The sequence below is a fragment of the Herpailurus yagouaroundi genome, unplaced genomic scaffold (genome assembly GCF_014898765.1).
Source record: "Herpailurus yagouaroundi ecotype Mexico unplaced genomic scaffold, PumYag 530, whole genome shotgun sequence".
Classification (NCBI taxonomy): Eukaryota; Metazoa; Chordata; class Mammalia; order Carnivora; family Felidae; genus Herpailurus; species Herpailurus yagouaroundi.
The window spans coordinates 7,279,304-7,299,399 of NW_024412747.1; the positions used below are offsets into that span (position 1 = coordinate 7,279,304).

The 20,096-nt window shown below is 49.1% G+C and overlaps 1 long non-coding RNA gene across 1 annotated transcript; it reads left to right on the forward strand.

Annotated features, from left to right (window-relative positions):
- The first annotated feature begins 16,195 nt into the window (after nt 1-16,195).
- Nucleotides 16,196-16,878, forward strand: LOC121023231 (uncharacterized). The gene is made up of 2 exons (XR_005787311.1): nt 16,196-16,407; nt 16,666-16,878. It is a non-coding gene; the product is annotated as an uncharacterized LOC121023231 (long non-coding RNA).
- The last annotated feature ends 3,218 nt before the right edge of the window (nt 16,879-20,096 follow it).

Sequence of the window (20,096 nt, forward strand, 5' to 3'; positions counted from 1 at the left end):
AACAAAGGTTTATCTGCCATTCTCTCCTTGGCTGGGACCCAATCATATCTGTAGATTTTTCTCTTTTCGTAAAGACTCACGGAGAAACACACATCCGTGTTTTTTTAACGCCTGAGGCACCCTCACAAAGTGACCGTTCACAAAGGGTGAGAGCTTGCCTCTGCTGATTTCAGCATCATCGGGTCACCTCCCCTGGCTTGAGTCCAGTCACCCCCGAGCCCAGGAGGTGTGTAAACTCCTCCTGAGTCTGGAATGAATGGAGAGTGGGTTCCATCACACGCTCCCATACACATAACCTGCCGATGCCATTTGGTGTGTGTTTTCTGCACCCTCGGTGTTTCAATATTTTATGAATGACACCTTCCAAGATTTGCTGGCTCACGCTGGGACCGCCTGCCTCCCTGACATCCTGATGTGCTCTCGGAAAGGAGATCGGCCCACTGAGGAGGTCCAGATGGCCCTGGCCATCCTCCACCACCACCATCCCCTTGCCAGGCTAGACAAACACAGGTTTTTGACCTCAGGGAAGTAGGATTATCGGGGTATTTTACCTCCCCGTGGAACGCTTACCTGGCCTGCCACTCAGTCAATGTCACGCTCAGCGGACAGAGTGCTAACTGGAGCTCCTGGGCCCCCGTGTTTTCTGGGGTTCATAGGCCTTCATCAACCCCTCCACCTCGCCTCTCTGACCGGGTATTTCTGCAGAAGGAGCATGCTTTCTAGTGGCCGGCCGTCTGCACCTCGCAAGGCTGTCGAGACCACAGAGCGTTGTTGGAAACGTGCGGTCCCTTGTGATGAAGGGGGCCCCGGGGACAAAATACAGGATCATGTGTCCATCTGCTTTCCCAAATGCCTGAGTCCTCTCCTGAGAATTCCACGTGGGAGCAAAGGACCCTCGTCATCGAAGTGCGCCTGGCACAGCATCTGGAGGCGATCTAGAACCTGATCCCCCGCATGTCCCCCTGGGGAGCGCGCCCATCCTAGGGGTGCACAGAACAACCCACCAAGGGGAGGGAAGAAATACAGAAATGTACTCATTTTTTTTCTATCTTAAAATATGTGAAACGAATTCTGCTTTACTGATATCGATGCACCTAGGGACCAGGGTACACATATAAAATGTATTTGGAAACCCTTTTTTTTTTTCATGTTTATTTTTGAGAGAGAGGGGGCAGAGGAGGGGCAGGCACAGAACCCAAAGCAGGCTCCTTGGCTCTGGGCTGACGCAGGGCTCAAACTCGGGAACCGCGAGAGCGTGACCTGAGCCAAAGTCAGACGCTTAACCGACTGAGCCACCCAGGCGCCCCTAAAATGTAGTTTAAAATTTGCTCATGGTTTCTTTCCTTTTTCTGATGGAGCCCACAGCGCAAAGACCAGTGGACGCAGAGCAGGGGTCTGGGTCCGACAGCTTGCTTGAGCCCCGGCTCTGCTGTTTCTCATGCGGGACCCTGGGCCTCAGAGACGCCTCAACACCCTGCTTCCTCGTTTACAGAGTGAACTTGACGGAAGACTCCCCCCGTAAGGATGGAAAGAAACCAGGCAGCCCGATCAAGGGGCCTGGAGCCCGGGGCACCCTGAGGAAGCTTCCGTTATAATTATCACCGTCCCTGTTCAGGTCCATCCTTGTCAAATGGCACAAGCCTCAGGCCTCCAGATAGCTCAAGCTCAGTGGGAGTTTCTAACCCTGCCCCTACGTTCTGACCCCAGGGGGCACCCTGCAGACTCCAGAGCTCTCCTGTGTCCCCCCCCACCGTGGTTCAGCCACGTGTCCCCTCTCATGAGCAGCACCTGATGCAGAGACAGATGCGGAGCCTGTGCGGGCAGGGGGGACGGGAGCCATTGTGGGGCTTGCGTGGAAAGGGGGTAGACCTGCGTTCCAGGTGTTGGTGGAGACTTGGGCCCATGCGAACGTGTCCCCGGTCTTCTCTTCCATGGGCTGTGTGGCCTTGGCTAAGTGCCTCCACCTCTCTGTTCCAGCTGGGATAACGTTAGCTGCCATCTAACATTTACTTGGCATCACAGGAGTTTACTTTTCATTTAGATTTGCATCCCACGGCCCGCGTACCCGATTGGAGCACAGCCTCCTCCCACCAGCCCCCGATCTGGGGCCCCCGGCTCCCTCTGTGTGGCCGCCCTGCCGTCCTCTCGGGCCTGAGATTGGTCAGGGTCCGGTGAGCAGATGGGGAGAGTGCGTGGAGAAAGCACGTTTGAGAAATGTCTTCCCTGGCCAGGAAGCCGCTGCTCAGCAGTAGTCGAGAAACCTACTCCAGAAGGGGAGGAGGGGGACACAGTTTTGTGGACAGTGAGTTACCCGTCTGCCGCACTTTCTGGGCCACCGTTTCTTCGTCAGGAAACTGAAGAGGAGATCGATGCCTGGCTCCTGCGGCTGGCGTGAGACTGAAAGGTCGTCAGGCAACAATTATTAGCTGCTATTGTTAATACTAGGGAGTAGACCCTTCCATCATTGACCAAAGTTGAAAGGCTTGAGGCCTTGAGGATGAATCCAGATACTGTGGGGCCTGGGCTCTGGGGTTTAAGAAACAATTCAGGCGCAAAGGCCCGGCGGAGAGGTTATTTTGGAATGCAGGGCCTTCAACTGGCCACCCTAGGCCCCTGCTGATTTTTACCCACATGTGCTTGGGTTCGGCGTGTCTGCTGCCCCCTTCCCTCCCCTCATCATTGTCCCCTGTGGTTCTCCCATCTGCCCATTGGTGTGTGGGTGTGTCTTTGCCACTATGGCACTCCAGCCCTCATGGCCTTACCTCTAAGCCCACCTAGACGGGGCACTGCCCTCCAGGGACAGACCCTATACCACATGGGTGGCCAGTCTATCAAACTGCCTGAGTCCCCCCCTTCCCCTCCTGCCCGCAGCCACACTTCTGCGGGGGGGTCTGGATCGGGGGAGGACCGTCGGCTCTCCCTTCCTCCTCCCCACCGTCTGCTGGGTCTCTCACCTGTAGAGTTCGTTCAGGAAGGAAGCACTGGGAAAAGGACGAGGGTCCCTTATGGGGCTGGCAGGTGCCACCTCGGGCTGGGACGGCTTACCTGAGCGGCAGGGGCGGGAGATGAGTGCTGTCTCTCTCGTGGGCACTGGAGAGTGGACCCAGCCAGTGACGTTCAGTAGCAGCTGCAAGGCCCAAAGAGCCCTCACACTCTCTGTGGGGGGCACGGATGGCCCATGCCTGCCTCCCCTCTCCACTCTTCCCTCTGGGCCCCATCTCCTCCCCACCTGCTGCCTACACAGATACTCACCTGGCTAAGGAAAGGTCCAGCTCCTCTTGCACTATCCCAGTCCCTTCTGTGTCCCGTCCCCCTCCTTTGCTGGGGAGGAGGCACAGCACCGTGGACTTGGCTTCACAAAGAACCTGATTAGCTGAGCCCCGCTCTGCCTCCCCCCAGGACACGGCTACCTGTGAACACCCCGTGCCATCCTGGAAAAGTGACAGGAGGCAATGCAGCTCCATTTTGGCATCCGGACCCTCCTGGAACAGGTTTGGCTGGTGCCCGGCCCCCAGCGTGGCCCTACGCTGACCTTTTCTGACCTTCCCTCTGTCTTCCCAGCCAGATTTGCGGGGCTGGCTCCAATCCCTGTCGAAACGAGGGCCAGACAGGCATGTGGACACCCCAGGCAGGCTCGTAACTTGGCACGCCCTCAAGATAAAGCACTTTACATATTTGTTCAATAAAAACTTAGCAGGCCCAAGGAGAAACTGATTTTTCTGCTGACGATCATAGAAACATCTTTCCTCCATCATTCCTTTCCACTGGCCGAGGAATTGATGTTCCAAAGACAATAAAAAGCCACATATCTGGTAAAACACGTCTCATTGTTTTCCGTGAATTCTCCCCTTTTCAATCTTCCCCACAGTTTCTGAAAGGCATAAACAAGATTTACAATGTAAGGAACACAAACACATTTTTAATATCACACCAGGCTTTATTTATTTCCAAGATTTCAACTGACTGTGTCTGTTAGCTTTTGGTTGATGGTGACTGCACCATAATATAAGAGAAAAGGCCGCCTAGATGAGAAATGTGTTTACTTCTTTCTTTTTCTTTTATCTTGGCTTTTTTGTTTTGTTTTGTTTCTTTGTTCGCTTGTTTGTGTTTATTTTTTACATTTATTTATTTATTTATTTATTTTTTGAGAGAGAGAGAGAGAGAGAACATGAGCAGGAGAGAGGCAGAGAGAGAGAGAAAAAAAGAGAGAGAGAGAATCTGAAGCAGGCCCCACACTGTCAGTGCAGAGTTCAAGGCAGGGCTTGAACTCACAAACTGCGAGATCATGACCTGAGCCGAAACCAAGAGTCAGACGCTTAACCGACTGAGCCCCCCAGGTGCTCCTGCTTGGTTATGTTTAAATGTCCAGCCCAGCTTAACCCACTGAGGTCAGAGTGAGAGCGACTTACACCCACACAGTTAGGTGAGGCGGGGCTCAGAGGACCTGAGTGTGCCAGGATTTTCCTGAAGATGGCTTTGTGTCCAACGGGCAGGTCCCCTGCTTGAGCTGCTTGACTGGGCCACCAGCCCCGCCAAAGTGAGCACTCTCCAGTCTCCTGGCCCCTCCCACAACCCGGGGGCTTTTCTTCTGTCTCCGGTTCTTGGGTAGCTGTGCACCGTCCAGCCGCCTCTCTCATGATGAGTTTCTGAATCAAATCCGGCTACTTTAAAAACAAATGCAGGAGGGGAAATGATCACCCAGATGCAAACTTGCCTAGCGTGAACCCAGGCCCCGGCCCTTATTAACTACGAGAACTTGGAAAGAAATTCAGCCTCCCTGATCCCAGGCTTAGTCAACTATAGGATCCGGACCTCACCGGATTATCCGCAGGACTCGGCTGGCCCCAAGAGGCCGGCAGTTCGCAGATACTACCCCCCTTAGGCTCACTAGCCCTGTGGCTGTCTTCCTGGAAAGCGGTGTCAAAGTCCCTTACACTTCACGTAAAGATCTCCGGCTGGTAACTCGTGGCAAAGACCGGAAGGCACCCCGCTGTCGGTTCTGCCCTCCCCCCTTCCGTGTGTGATCCCTTTAGGCGGAAGGAAGTTAAGTGACCACGAGTCAGCGTGGAGTTGTTGATGGGGACCCTTCCCTGCACACACCAGCCGGACCCCATCTCCTGCCCATAATGTAATGACGTCAAAGGAGAGAGCTCAGGGAATTGTCACCATCCCAAACTTCGTCCCACTCCAGGGACAAAGGTAAGGACACCTGTCAGTCTCTGCAAAGGACAACTTCCTGTAGCACCGTCCGCTTCCCTGATCTTTTTGTCTTTCCTTTTCCCCATTTCCTTTCATAATTACAGTTGAGCCTTAAGCACCATGGGGGTGAGGCAAAGTAATGGTGACCGAGCCCCCGTGTAGTCAAAAACCCCTGAGTAATGTTTGACTCCCTTAAAACTTAGCTACTTTTTTTTTTTTTTTTTTTACTTGACAACCTTTTTATTTTAGCCTTTATATCCCCTTTCCCAGGCTGCCTGGTATCTCTGACCCCACCCGACTCCGGAGGCAGACTGACCCCTTGTACTCTTTTGGGGTGGGGGGCGGGGGAGATAGGCATTGTACCTTTGCAGAGTTGTAAACCTGCACCGGGATTGGGGTCAACACATCACCCCACCAGCTGGGTCTGGCCAGGACGTGGTCTCTGGGCAGCTCCTAACATCCCTAGAGACCCCAGAACCTATGGACAAGAGCCCTGTCCCCACCCCCACCACTCAGGACCCGGGAAGGAGGTGGATGGGAAGCATCCAAAGACCTAGAGGCACCTGTCAGGAGAGCAGGTCTTGCTGGGGAGAAGGTAGAGAACCTGATGGGATTTTTGAGGTGACTCTGTCTCCAGCCCAGGCTCCCGGATATCTCCCTTCCCTTCCCCCCAGCCAAGCCCAGAGCTGGGGCACCCCATCCCTTCCCACCAGCCAACAAGAATCAAAACCAGTGAAAATACCCAGCTCTGTTGCTGTTGACCAGAAGCTTTACTGATAACATAAACAGTCCACGAACACAAGTGTCGCATGCTCTACGTATTATACGCTCTATAATGGTGACAGAGTAGAGAGACGGTCCCTGGAGGCACACAAAAGTCGCAAGGCACTGGGGGACCAGAATTGGGCAGACACTTGAAGAAAGAGAGTGGAAAGGCGGAGGTATTTAGTCTATATTTCTCTCAGTTGTGCCTTGGAGACACTCAACGTGACGTTGGGTCCTTGTGACCAGGCGTGGGGCAGAGAACACAAGAGACCAGCGCCAGGTGTGCCCAGGCCTCGTTCATCTCAGAGTCGGGAGGAAGAGGCTCCGTAAGGTCAAGGCCGGCCATGCCACCACGGAGCAGGGCTGACCTCCCAGGGCCGTTGGCCGTCCCGAGAGCCCGGGCGGCATGAGGCAGTGCCACCGAGTTCAACTCCCTGGCGACACAAACCGATGAGAAGACGGCATACGTGTGCCACATTTCAAAGAAGCAAAGAAAGCCACCAGCCCCGGTGAGCGAAGGCTATACTGCCGATTGGAATAATCAAGCGTCAGAAAAATCAATTCTACCAGGAACAGAAGACATAAAGAACCCTGAACTGCCCGCTGTGAGGTGGGGATTGATTCTGCACAGGTTTCCCCGCGAGAGAAATCCGTGCCGGGAATTAGAGGGTGCAGAACAACCATGAGCCGATATAACAGCTTGTGTGCCTCGTGAGGAAGTTGTAAAGACAGCGCTTCTAATACTTTTAATATTTTTTTTCAACGTTTATTTATTTTTGCGACAGAGAGAGACAGAGCATGAACGGGGGAGGGGCAGAGAGAGAGGGAGGCACAGAATCGGAAACAGGCTCCAGGCTCTGAGCCATCAGCCCAGAGCCCGACGCGGGGCTCGAACTCACGGACCGCGAGATCGTGACCTGGCTGAAGTCGGACGCTTAACCGACTGCGCCCCCCAGGCGCCCCTAGACAGCGCTTCTAAAAAGGGTTAAGGAATACAGGCTTTTGGGGCACTTGGGTGGCTCAGTCAGTTAGGCACCTGACTTCAGCTCAGGTCACGCTCTCATGGTTCGTGAGTTCGAGCCCCGTGTGGGGCTCTGCACTGACAGCTCAGAACCCGGAGCCTCCTTTGGATTCTGTGTCTCCCTCTCTCTCTGTTTAAAAACAAAAAAGTTTTTAAAGAAATTGAAAAAAAAAAAAAAAAGAATACAGGCTTTTTACTAACGCATACTGTCAGCGAATAGAGAAAGTTCTGAAAGAAGTTGCCCAATAGTCTTGGTAGAAACATTCACAGGAGAGGTAAAGGAGGGAGGCGGAAGAAATTATGACCCCGGTGGTCACGTCTGATGTCGGCTACCGGGGAAAATCATCACACACATCGAGGGTCGTCTAAATGCCCCCAAGGCTAAATCCCCATCCTGTTTATTTGAATCCAGCTGCGTTAAAAACGTGGCTTCGTGCCCCCTCTCTCCTACCCCAAATGCCCCGCTGGTAAAGAGAAATACTGCTAACTGGATCTGCTTGAACTTTCCGTGTGTTTCTACCTGCACCGCCCACAGAATATACGAGAAGAATGCCCGAACATCCCTCGCGTTCCCACACGAAATCCCTGAGACCGAAGGCCCATCTCGAGGGTCCTACCATTATGACGGCCACCCCCGGGTCCTGGAGCTGCTCCCCAACCAGGGTTTGATAGAATTCTTTTTTACCTCCTTCCTTTGGCTCCCCCTCTTCTCCACTACATGCTGGCACATTTATTGCTCTCGGTGTGCCCTGCCCGGATGCCCAGGCTGTTCACTTCACCGGGCCACCCTTCGTGTCTCTGCAAAGCTGGGCCTTTCTCCAATCTTATGCCCTTAGGACCAAGCTTGCTACAGGGTGACGAACTAAATTAAGAGTGGGTTAATGGGGATGGTTTAGGGATGGAGAGTCTGTTGGGAATCTCACATTGGAGACGCTGCCTGTGAGTAAGGTTGACTCAGATGGCAAGTGTTTCTTATGGTTCGACGCAGGGCGAAAGTTGTGGCTTCACTAGCGGCCCCATGTACGTGTATTAGAGACACAAAGGAGGAAGTCTAACTCAATATCTCTATTAGGTTCTACTTAATATCTCATTTATCTCATTACTGATCTTTCAAAGGGAGGGATGGCAGTGAATTAAGCTCACTTGTGCGAATCCCTACATATTACCACCCAAAATTATCGTGTTGGGTAATACATTTATTTGGCTGTAAATTACGGAATTGATTTTGCTGAAACGTAATTAGGCGTGCCTGTAAAATCCATACACACACTGCAGCTTATGTACTGAGAAAAATTATATGTAATAGGTGTACTCTTGAAAAGTCATATATAAATACAAATAGGTACTGGGGTTTTTTTCAGTTTTTTTTTTCTTATGTTTTATATTTGAGAAAGAGACAGAGAGCGAGTAGGGGAGAGGCAGAGGGACAGAGACAGAATCTGAAGCAGCCTCCAGGCTCTGAGCTGTCAGCACAGAGCCTGACGTGGGGCTCAAACCCACAAACCGTGAGATCGTGACCTGAGCTGAAGTCAGACGTTTAACGGAGGGAGCCACCCAGGCGTCCCTAAATAGGTCCTGGTTTTAAATGCACTAAGGAAGATCACTGTTTAAACAAAGCCTATAATTATGCCTATTAAAGAGTGAGGATCCTTTATAAAATGATTAATCACCTCTAAATTTAGAATCTTGAAGCTGTTATTTATGGTACATTTCACCTAAATGTGCATAAACGCTGTAACTACATACGTATGTGGGCATGTGTATACATACGTACTATGTGATATATGGTAGCTTCAGAGACTTAGGAAGTGGTGAATTTCTCCCCTCTGGTCCTTGTTTTTTTTTTTTTAATTCCTGCCCTGGGAACCATCCAGGTCCTACTGAAGGCCGGTTTATTTGGCTCCCCAACCTTCCATAAGAAGGATGCTCCCTGGGGACAGGTCACACAAACAAATCAGTCTTGCTCCCCATGGCCGGTAATTACAAAGATGTAGGACCTCGTGGAAACGGAGTCCTATTGTTATAACATTTCCTTCCCTGCAAATTGTTCTTCCCATTTTGCTTCTGATTTTGTCTGGGATCAGGGAGCCCTGAGCGGACCATTTCAGACCCAAATGCTGCTTGTTCAGCTTGGTTGGGAAAAGGGAGACCTGTAACCTCATCGATTTGACTGCAATTTCCTGCCCAGCTTCCAGAACAGAGGCTTTCAGATTCTTTTAGCCAACTTATTTACTCTTTGGGCTGACGGTATCTGTAGGTCACTGACTGTTACTTTATTGCTGTTTTTATGAGCCAGTCCGAAAACTTCCAGGCTTAAACATGGGAGACAATTACATCTATAATTTCTGGCCTGGCTGTAACTGCCACATAAGAATATGTTTTAGAAACACTCTTCTAATTAAGACGTCTGATTTACAGGAAATACTGTGCGACAATCGCAAAGTCAGTAGAAAAGGGGGGGGCGGAATGGCTAGATTTTTCGTTTTATACCTTTTTGACTAAATGATAACATTTTGGCAATGCTTTTTGGCTTTTCTTTGGAAGGAGAGTCTCTGGGCCTTGAGAGATGATCCCTTCCCACTGAATTAAATTCTGTGCCTTGGATGTTGTTTCTTGTCGATTCCCAGCAAAGGCTTCTTGGATGTTGTCCTTTACCCCAAACATCTCCTTGCACTTTCTTGTCTACCTAAAGATCACCCTCCATATGGGTCATTACAACTTCTAACAGTCCTAGTCGTTACCAGTCATAGGAAACCCAGGGAGCTCTTATACACCCTGAGTGGAGATTTGGAAAATGTAATCACGAGATCTGTAAACAAGGAAGCTCCAAGTAAAAACAGTAGCAGAAGAGGTAGAGACTCACCCAGTGTAGAGATACGCAGCTACACGGAATAATGTTCAGTGATGTCAGCTTGCTCGGCACCCCCATCTGCGGCTACCCGGGGGGATGATCACCAGCGACCAGCCCCAACTGACTCTCTTAACCCACACTGGGAACAAGCCTGGGGTTACACATTCCTCGGAGCAGGAAAGGAAATGCTGCACCTTCTTGCTGGCACACCCAGAAAAATGCCCTAAAGGCGTTTCACATAATATTCTGAATATGGAGGGAGAAGAGCTAATCAGATTTTTGTTCATTAATTGTTGAGCTGGTGCATTTATTTGTACGGTAGAGTTAAAGTGTTAACGATATTCAAAATGGATGGCATGTGATGAATTTATAAATCACCTCATTTATATTTCATAGGCATTGAATTTTGGTCCTTCCTTTCCAACCGTCTCTCCTTGATCCAAAAGATCTGTAATGTAATGACACCGGAGGAGCCCAGCATTGCCTACTGTCCGTTCCTTTTTTAGACACATTTATTGATTATTACTCTAATGCGCATTGCCTCCTTTGTAGTATGGGCAATTCTGATGCGGTAGGAGCATTTGGTCATTAACGGTGGCATCCAGATGTCTACAGAGCATCTCCTTCTAGATCAGCTGGGTTCTTGTGCTAAAAAGACAATTCTGGATACAGCATATGACAGACGCAGAAAGAATGCTGAATTAAGAGGCAAGAGTCCCGGGTTTGAATCCTGGCCCCACCACTAACTAGCTGGGACTCTGGACACAGTCACCTGAGGCCCCTCATTTGGCAAATGAAAGGACAAGACTTCCTAGTCCTCATAGAGCCCTTACAGCTCTGAAATGTTATGTTCCTGTGACATGGAAGTTTTAATAATAGGGCACAGGGAGAAATCAGTAGTGGCAAAATGTCTCTGATTTCCTTCAGGGGGGTCCGGGAGAGCTGAGTGGGAGAGCCATCTGGCCACGCTGGGAACCCCCTGGAGACGTGTTAAATCAGAAGAGTCACCGCCGGGGGGGGGGGGGGTTCGGGAAACTAGAATTATCACCAAAGGGATCCAAGGTTTTGATGAGAAAATAAGCACGGAGCAGTGCAGCACTGGTGATTTGGGGTGACCCTGGGTTATGGGTCTGAGCTTGTTGACCTCAGGTTGAGGACTGACTCCAGGAGAATGGATCAGAACTGAGACCACAGGTGCTGGGTGTATCCTGGGGCCCCCACTCCAGCAGATCCAGGTTGGTTAGCATGGAATGGACATCACTTCTTAATAGAATTGCAGGTGTTATACAACAATACCTTATTTTTTGAAATCCAGAATGACAATGACCACCGGGGCTCCTGGGCACTGTTTTCAGAGCGGTATTTCAGCATCGGAGGCTGGCTGAATCAACCTATTTATGCCACCCAGTTCTCACTGATGAAGGGCACATCGTTAGCAATTAGTCTTTTGAGGGAAAGACGGATGATTCAATAAATGATGCTAGGATTTTGGAGAGAGGAAGCTAAGCATGTGGGGAAAAAATTAGATTCCTTACTTCATATCCTATGCCAAAATAAATTCCAAAAGAATTAAATATTTAAGTGAAAAAAAGGGCAAAGTGGGGAAAAAATTGAATTATCTCTTAAGACAAAGTTTAATATCTTTATTATATGAAACCTACTTATAAATAATAAAAGAATTCCCTAATGAAAAAAGAAACAAAAGAACAGAGACAGGCAACTCGTAAGTGAAGACATAAAATTGACCAGTAAACAGATGAAAAATGTCCACCCTCATAAAGAAATCAAAGTAAATGCAAATGCAGACGTTTGCAATACCACTTTAGTCCACAAGATTTTACTTTATTTTTTTTTTTAATTTTTTTTTCAACGTTTTTTATTTTTATTTTTGGGACAGAGAGAGACAGAGCATGAACGGGGCAGGGGCAGAGAGAGAGGGAGACACAGAATCGGAAACAGGCTCCAGGCTCCGAGCCATCAGCCCAGAGCCTGACGCCGGGCTCGAACTCACGGACCGCGAGATCGTGACCTGGCTGAAGTCGGACGCTTAACCGACTGCGCCACCCAGGCGCCCCTAATGTTTCTTTTTTTTTAATATTTTTTTTTTGTTGTTGTTCACAAGATTTTACTTTAAATAGTACTTACTGTTGGTAATGATTTGCGGGAAGCATGAACCCCCTGTATGGGAGTCACGGCCCCTGGGTTGCATTCCCATGCAATATACTGGTAGCTGGGGATGGAGACTGGCCAGCTGTTGACCAAACCCATTTTCCTTTCTTCTGGGCTTAGAGCCACTGTCCATTTCTCAGCCTTCCTTGAAGAGAGGTGTGGCCATGCCACTAAATTTTGGTCAAAGGCATGTGGCCAGAAGTGAGGCCCACCAACTTCTAGGCCTACTTGTAGACATCAGACCTGTGACCCCATCCCCTCTGTCTCCCTTGTCTGCTTACCAGAAGCAGAGGACCCAACAGAAAACCCCCAGACCCTAGGAAGCCACAAGATAGAAAATCCCTGAGGAGAACAAGCTCCATCTCATTACCGTTGCACCGTTTTGTTCTTCGTGGACAAGGAATAAAATGCTTCTGTGTTAAAACATTGAGGATGGAGGTTTATTATTACGTAAACTAATAAGCACTGCTTCCAGGGATTTTCTTTTAAATCCTCCAAGTCAGGTGCTGTAATGAAAAACTTAAATACTTGACAATGACTTAGTGGTTGAGTGACAGGTTGAGAAGAAGATCGATGTGGTAGGCCGTGGTAAGACGTGGCCAATATTTAGTGAGTCTGTGGCCTGGAATGTCTTGGAAGGGAGACCTCCGGCCTCCTGAGCTCTCAGTTCCAGAAAAAGCGATGGCGGGAGTTCAAGTCACCTGCTAAATCTGAAGTTGGACAATTTTAATCCAGTGAAGAAATGGGCAGAAGGCATGAATAGACACTTTTCCAAAGGAGACGTCCAGATGGTCAACAGACACATGAAACGATGCTCAATGTCACTCCTCATCAGGGAAATACAAGTCAAAGCCACACTGAGATATCACCTCACACCGGTCAGGGTGGCTAAAATGAACAAATCAGGAGACTATAGATGCTGGCGAGAATGTGGAGAAATGGGAGCCCTCTTGCACTGTTGGTGGAAATGCAGGTGCAGCCACTATGCAAAACAGAGTGAAGTTCCTCAAAAAATTAAAAATAGATCTACCCTACGACCCAGCACTAGCACTACTAGGTATTTATCCAAGCGATGCAGGAGTGCTGATGCATAGGGGCACATATACCCCAATGTTTACAGCAGCACTTTCAACAACAGCCAAATTATGGAAAGAGCCCAAATGTCCATCAGCTGAGGAATGGATAAAGAAGATGTGGTTTATATGTACAATGGAATACTACTTGGCAATGAGAAAGAATGAAATCTGGCCATTTGCAGCAACGTGGATGGAACTGGAGGGTATTATGCTAAGTGAAATAAGTCAGTCAACAAAAGACAGATCCACATGTTTTCACTCATGTGTGGATCTTGAGAAACTTAACAGAAGACCATGGGGTAAGGCAAGGAGGAAAAATAAGTTACAGAGAGGCGGGGAGGCAAACCATAAGAGACTCTTAAATATAGAGAACAAACTTAGGGTGGATGGGTGGTGTGGGAGAGGGGAAAGTGGATGATGGGCATTGAAGAGGGCACTTGTTGGGATGAGCACTGGGTCTTGTATGGAAGCCAGTTTGACAATAAATTACATTAAAAATTAATTAATTTATTAATGAACTAAATTGGATAATTTTTATAAAGTATTATAGTAAAGAGCTGACCTCCAGCAATAATCACTTGGTTTTCCGGCAGAGATAGAAGACATGAGAAACGTCTACAAGTAAAAACTGAAAGGTGGAAGGGCACCTGGGTGACTCAGTCGGTTAAAAGTCTGACTTCGGCTCAGGTCATGATCTCGCGGTTCATGAGCTCAAGCCCCACATTGGGCTCTGTGTTGACAACTCAGAGCCTGAGCCTGCTTTGGACTCTGTGTATTCCTCTCTCTCTTCCCTTCCTCCACTCTCTCTCTGTCTCTCTCAAAAATAAATAAACATTAAATTTTGTTTTCAAAAACCTGAAAGGTCGAAAAGTTGATATTTCTGGACCCCAAACAATAAGAGATAAGACTGGAAAGTTCTAGTCAGTCCTCCCAGTGAAACAGAGATTTGGATGGTGGCAATGATCCAATCACCCCAAATCACATCCAGGTGGGGTGCCCGGGTGGCTCAGTCAGTTAAGCATCAGATCTCACAGTTCATGAGATCAAGCCCTGTGTCGGGCTCTGTGCTGACAGCATGGAGCCTGCTTCGAATTCTGTGTCTCCCTCTCTCTCTGCCCCTCCCCTGCGTGCGCTGTGTCTCTCAGAAGTAAATAGACATTAAAAAATAAAAATAAAAATTACATCTGGGTAGTCATGAGCTTGAGAGTAAAGGAGGCACAGAGAAAAGGTAGACTGGAGGGCTCTTCGAGGAAAGGCCCTCAGTGGGGCTGCTGGTCCATGGAACTGTCTGGAAAAAGAGAGTAAGCAGCCACTAAAGATTTGAGGAAAGTGTCCTACCATAGAAACCAGAAGACTAGACCATAAAGGTCTTTCATTTGAGACCAAAACAACTCTTGAGTCTTCACATTTGCCCTGTCACAGTTGGGCGGTCTCCTATCCTAACCTCGTCTTCTAGTTTCTGTGCTGTGATGCCAACCCAGCAAGGATTGCCCCACCCAGGGTTAGCTGATTGCTGGACACAGTAAACAACTCAAAAGGCTGCCTTTCGAATGCAAGCTAACCAGTCCAGAGCCCATGCCTCCAGCCACCTCCTCTGTCAGGTTTTCACTCTTCGGGACACTATGCCCCCGTCCTAATCGCCCAGGGCCGGGTCCCAGACAACCGGAAACGGCCCACACACCCAGTCTCCTGAAACGATTCCAGCTTGCCCTGCCTCCCCCATTTCTTCTAGTGGAAACCACCGTAAAGGCTCTCGGCCATGTCTCCTCTCACTCCCCCTGCCTCCCGGCTGGCCCTGGTGCTTTCCTATGTGTCCCTCCATGGCTTAGCGTGTCCCCTCCTCCTGAGATCTGTGAGCAACAAACTCTCTTTTCAATGGCCGTGGTCTCCTGATCCGTTGGCCTTACTACACCTCAAATTTTCTATCAATACACAGTATCTTACGACAACTCCGGGGAGGCCAACTCATGAATACGAATTTTAGATGTTGCCATGGAGAAAAATGCACCAATGGGTTCCTTCCAACGAACATAACCTGGTGTAACTGAGGAACCTCCCCTGTCCCCAGGGTAGGGTGACTTTATAACGCCCACCTGCTGGGGTTTCAAAATTGCTACGAGCAGGTGGCTGCTCTGTGTGTCCGTGTTCTCCCCTCTGTTGAATGGGAGTTTTACTGTGTTATCCTGTCCCTGGTCCACAATTAGCTATTGGATGTGAGGAGGGGAAGACAACTTGTCTTTTGAATTCACAGGTTTCTGGGGTCATGAGCAGCCGCACAGGGTTCTGCATAGGAGGAGGGCTCATCCTAATCTCCGGCGACTGGGTGGGTCTTCGAGTTGCTCCCCACGGAAAGGTTAAGTTTGTCCCACGTGGAAAAGAAAAAGAGAAGAGAAATAAACCATTGGCGATCAGAAGGGCAGACCATGGCCCAGATGACCAAGTTCTTCTTAAGATTCTGTCCATGTCCTGGCCTCACCACTAATCTATATTTCGGTTTCCATTGGCAACGGTCCGAGCTCAAGCATGCGAGGGGATTGAAAAGATACATGTGAGTCCCAGCTCTGGCCCGGCCTCCTAACTGTCTTTTCCTAAGCAGGAGGTACGTGCAAAGGATCCAGTACAGGAAGCAAAGGCCCTGGAGACACAGAACCACGGGATCGAAGGAGCCTCGGTCCCCATACGACTGAGGCAGAGCCCTCTCAGCTGCCAGCTGACCTTTTATGTGAACAAAAACACTGTTTTCCCCCAAATTTATGTCACAAGGTGAGTATGTGGAAACATACCACACAACTCACAGCCTGATAAATGTTTGATCGATTGCAGAGTAGTTAAGATCACAGGCTCTACAGGCAGGTGTCCTCGGACATATTAGGTCTGCGACCTTGTGTGAGTTACTCAATCACTCTGTGCCTCTGTTTCCTCACTCATATGATAGGTATTCTGATAGGTATCTGTTTCAAAGGGCGGTGGGGAGGATTCAGGGAATTAGTATCTGTGAAGCTTTTAGAACAGTTAGGCTTCAAGATACTATGTAAGTTAACCACTTTTATATTATCCTAAGATCATAGTCATCGATTTTATTTACTTATTCAACAAATGTGTATGGAGCCCCTTCTCTCCCTTCTGCAGGAAGGTTGCCTCTGTCTGCGGCGCCTCGTCAGATTTTTTATGCTTCGAGGATTAAGCCTCCGAGGTGACACTTGCAATGTAGCTGAATCAGAAAACAACAGCAACGCCACCGACAGCGGCCAACAAGGGAACTGGGAACTGAAAGGAAAATTGTCTTCTTTGTATCCAATGCCGAGCAGGTTTCTTTCATACTCCATGTATCTCTTCTCCTTTCCTCCCTTCTCAGAGGAAGTGAGGTTACACGCCACCATGTGTAACTGATCCCAGTTACGTGATCACCTGAGCCTCTCTCCCCTGTCCGGGGACTGATGGATTTGCATGAGGTTGGGGGGGGCGGGGCATCCCAAATGACCTCCGCAGTTGGACCCGGGAGATTTCCCAGGGACCTTCCCAACCCCGGCCCGGAACGGATATGGCTGGGCTAGTGATTTCTCTTACAGGCGTTTATTTTTCAGATTTACTCGGATCGATCTTCAGAATGCGCCGCCGCCTGAACCGTGAGCCCCTCCAAGGCTGGGTGTAAACCCGACGACCTCCCCTAATTCTCGACCTCGGATCCACACACTGCCAGAGACACACGGAGCGGTGTGGCGGCCGCCCCCCTCCCACGGCCTTCTGCGGCATTGTTACGACTTGATGCCTTGGCAATAAATGACGTGCCCGCTCAACCCCCTCCCCAGTCGGCCTTCTTTCTGCTCCAGGAACAGAGACGAGTCGGCTGTGGATGGAAACTAATGACCTACAAACCTGGCCCTTGTGGCCACCGGCCTTTACAACTTCATTGCTGAAAACGTTTGCTGACTCCCGATTTTTCTAGGCGACGATGGCCTGATGGCTGAACCTGGACCTGTGGCACTGTTGCATTTTTGTCCCAGTTTACGTTTTTGGCCCCTGCCCCACCCCCACACCAGTTTCCCATTTGACTCGCTGCCGAGATTCTCCAGTGGAGTCTTGTCTTACTCATCTTGGTGGTATGTGATCAGTTGCCCAAGAACGATGGCTGGGAAAAGAAATGAGCGCCCCCGATCCCCACCATGATCTCCGAGCACTGTGGCTCTGGGGAGGGTCTGGAAGCAGAGGTCCTCATACTAGTGAGCAGGTGCGTCAGGAGTCTGCGAAACGCCATGTGAGTCAGAACCCTCCAGCTATAGAGTGTGGAAGAGTGGTCTTCTCAGGCAGGGGTACTTTCACATTAGCCAAGGGGGACGGAGGGTCTGGCTTACACCTGTTAATGCTTTCTCCCCGCAAGTTCGGGAGCCTTTGCCAATCTAGTCAAACCCAGCCTTCAGCTTCTCGGCCTTGAAGGCTCCCAGTCTTGCAGGTGGTCTGGCTTCCGGCACAGATGAGGCCGTGTATCGAAATCCCCTTTGGTGTTCTCTACCTCCTTTCCGAGCTCAAGAAAATGAGCACTAACGTCATCGCTATTTATGTTTTGCAATGCTAATGCCACAGTATGTCATACACAGTGTAAAACAAACGCATTTACCTGTGAGAATGCATTCGCTTAATTTCGATGCTAAATACGAAATGAATAATGTGATAAACACGATGTTGGATAATTAAAATGAATCCGTAATTTCTTGCAAGCGTTCGAGAAGGAAATTACAGGAAAATATTAATGCTTTTTATAATGATTACTTCGCTTGGGGTAAGCAGAAAGCCACTATTTCCTCCTGGGATATCATTTGTTCCAATTCAAAATAATAAATTTAATTGAAGGCCCTCGTGCCACTAAAAGAAAATAAACCATTCTTGGGGCGCCTGGGGGGTTCCGTCGGTTGAGCATCTGACTCAGGGCATTTTCCGGCAGTTCGTGAGCTCGAGCCCTGCATCGGGCTCTCTGCTCTCTGCACAGAGCCTGCTTCAGATCCTCTGTCCCCCCGTCTCTCTGCCCCGCCCCTGCTTGCTCCCTCTCTCTCTCTCTCTCTCTCTCTCAAAAATAAACATTTTTAAAAAAGCTGATGAGGCTGCTCCTGGCTGGGGGCGGCTAATTCTGGAGGTCAGGGTGCCCCAAAGTCCAAGGACTCAGCCCCAAGGACTCAGCCCCAAGGACTCAGAGGATTGACACTTCACAACACCCTACCTGTTCCTGGCTATGCCATAGCTTGGTACAGGTAAGAAATGTGCCTGGACCACCGATGCCCAGTTCTGTGGGGTCATTCCCAAGACCTGCTCCTTGCAGTATATATGTGGTAGGAACGTATTTCCTGTTCCCTCTATGTTCACATTTAGTGATCAGAAACTGAATTAAGGCTTAGGCATAATCTTTACTTAACCAGAGCCGAGCTGCTGAATACCCTGTGAGGTCACGTACAGCAAATTATTCTGGGGCTGAGTAGATTTAAATATTTCATTATTCACAGTGACCTTGGGCATGTCTCAATGACAGCCAGGTGAGAGCGCCAAAAGAAAAAAAAAAAAATTAACCCTGTAGGGGAAGAGTTGGACAAGGAGCTGCCCCAGAAAGGCTTGTTTATTTTATTCCTTTCTTGGTTCCCTGGGTAAGATATGTCTTTAAGAATTTTCATAGCCACAAGAGACGGCATTTGTGAAAAACTGTGGTGTGTCACACAGCCCCTAACAGGCGCACTATAGAGGCAACTTCCTTCTTTTCTGTCTGCATCTTTATATAGTTTTTTTGTTTAGGGGCGCCTGTGTGATTCAGTCGGTTAAGCATCTGACTTGGGCTCAGGTCATGATCTCTCAGCTCGTGAGTTCGAGCCCCGCATCGGGCTCTGTGCTGACAGCTCGGAACCTGGAGCCTGCTTCTGATTCTGTGTCTCCCTCGCTCTCTGCTCCTCTCCCGCTCATGTTCTGTCTGTTATATATATATATATATATATATATATATATACAGTTTTTGTTTTTACAGACAAATGCATCTCTTGCCTTAAAGCCTTCAGTGATATCAGGAAGGATGTAGCATTAAAATGCGTCAGGTCAGTGAAGTGGGAAAAACTTAGGGGTCCCTGGGTGACTCAGTCCTTTGAGCATCCAACCCTCGATTTTGGCTCAGGTCGTGATCCCAGGGTGGTGGGATCGAGCCCCTCATCAGGCCGTGCACTGGCCATGGAGCCTGCTTAAGATTCTCTCTCTGTCTCTGCCTCTTTCTCCCTCTGGTTCCCTTCTCTGCTTGTGGTCTCTCTGCCTCCCTAAAATAAAATAAAAACATAAAATGTAAGAATTTATTCAGGGCTTACTTATAGGCTAGCCACTAGTCTAGTTTCTCTGCCCCTTGCTACAGATACGGCAAATCGCTGTACTCAATATCTATTCCAACTTTGCTCTGTACTACAGAGGCTGGAAGGCAAGCTGTATTTGCCAAACTTCCTGCCAGGTAAGTCTGGGAGATGGCCATGCATGATGCGAGCAGGGGAAGTTCATTGTCTGCTGGAGCAAACAGACTGTCCTTGGCCGGCATGGCAGAATTTCTGGTGTGCAGTGTGCATCGTCAAATTAGCTGAATGGTGGGAGCTCGTGGTAGTTGTTCCCTGCGAAATCAGTCCTGTGCCACATTGGGGCATTTTTCTTGGCCAGCTATGGTTCTCTGGCACTCCCAGAAATTCTCAAAGCTAATAAATAACTTTAATTTCCCATTTGCTTACAGTAGCTAACATTTATGCTGGGTTTTGTTGTTGTTCTGTTAAAAAAAAAAACAAAACCCTAACTAGTGCTACAGTTAGTATCAGAAATGGCTGTAGGTGATAGAGCGCTGAGAAAATGGGCATCTAGGATTGCTGACGTAAGGGTCCAGTTGACATCAGAAGGTGAAGCAGTTCATGGGATGCCCTGGTGGAGCATTTTCTTCCATTCTTATCGATGTTCATCTGAAATGAAAAGCCACTGAAGGCAAGCTTCCTGCTGTAGACCAATATGAAGGACAGAA